Source organism: Octopus bimaculoides, chromosome 5 (assembly GCF_001194135.2).
Source record: "Octopus bimaculoides isolate UCB-OBI-ISO-001 chromosome 5, ASM119413v2, whole genome shotgun sequence".
NCBI classification, from domain to species: domain Eukaryota; kingdom Metazoa; phylum Mollusca; class Cephalopoda; order Octopoda; family Octopodidae; genus Octopus; species Octopus bimaculoides.
The window spans coordinates 10764653-10765548 of record NC_068985.1 but is presented as its reverse complement, the minus strand read 5'-3'; positions in this window follow the sequence as shown (position 1 = coordinate 10765548).

Here is an 896-nt window from a genome sequence, read left to right as displayed (position 1 = left end):
TATATATATATATATATATATATATATATATATATACATACATACATACATATGTGCATGCGTGTGTGTGTGTGTGTGTGTGACCATATATGGTATTAAATTAACAGTAAATCTTCGGAAAAGCGCTTAGTGTTGAAGCCCTAAAAGTTGCCTTGCCTTCACTGAAGTATTACAAACACGAAGCCTTATAATAATATATATATATTGATATACTTTGCATATTACATGAAGTAGGTTCTTTGTTAATGATGCTAATATTTTATTCAGGCGATTTCAGATTCTGTCGTCCTCTTCCAATTAACATAAAATAAAACTGAAAATAAGTTTCGTTGCTTTCTTTGAATTTAATCTCACACAAGTTTCAAAATATGATATATTTTATCATTCCCGTAGCTTGTTGCTTTTATTCATAATGCTACTTTCATACACATGAACAGATATTAATGTGCTATATAACAGAAAAAGACTTATATACAAGTAAACGACTTGAGCTTTTAAAATATAAACACCAACATACATAGATATAGTTAAAGGGGATCCATTAAGGAGCCGACGTAAGGAATGTGGGCAACACCCTCTTTCGTATTTTTTTTTTTTATATAGAATCCCCCATTTTCGAGTACAGAGATTCTGATCCACCCCAAAAAAAAACGAATTTTAAAATTTCAATTTACCTCACACACACACACCCCATAAAAAAAATTCAGTTTTCACTTTTTTCAGAATTTTTTTTTTTACCTTTTTTTTTTTGCAAAATACGTAATAAATACGAGATTATGATTCTGAAAAAAAAATTTTTTTTTAATTTCAATTTTTAAAAAAATAGTGAAAATTGAAGAATTGGGTGGGGGCGGAGGGAAATTAGAATTATAGAATGCCTTTTTTTTTTTTTTTTT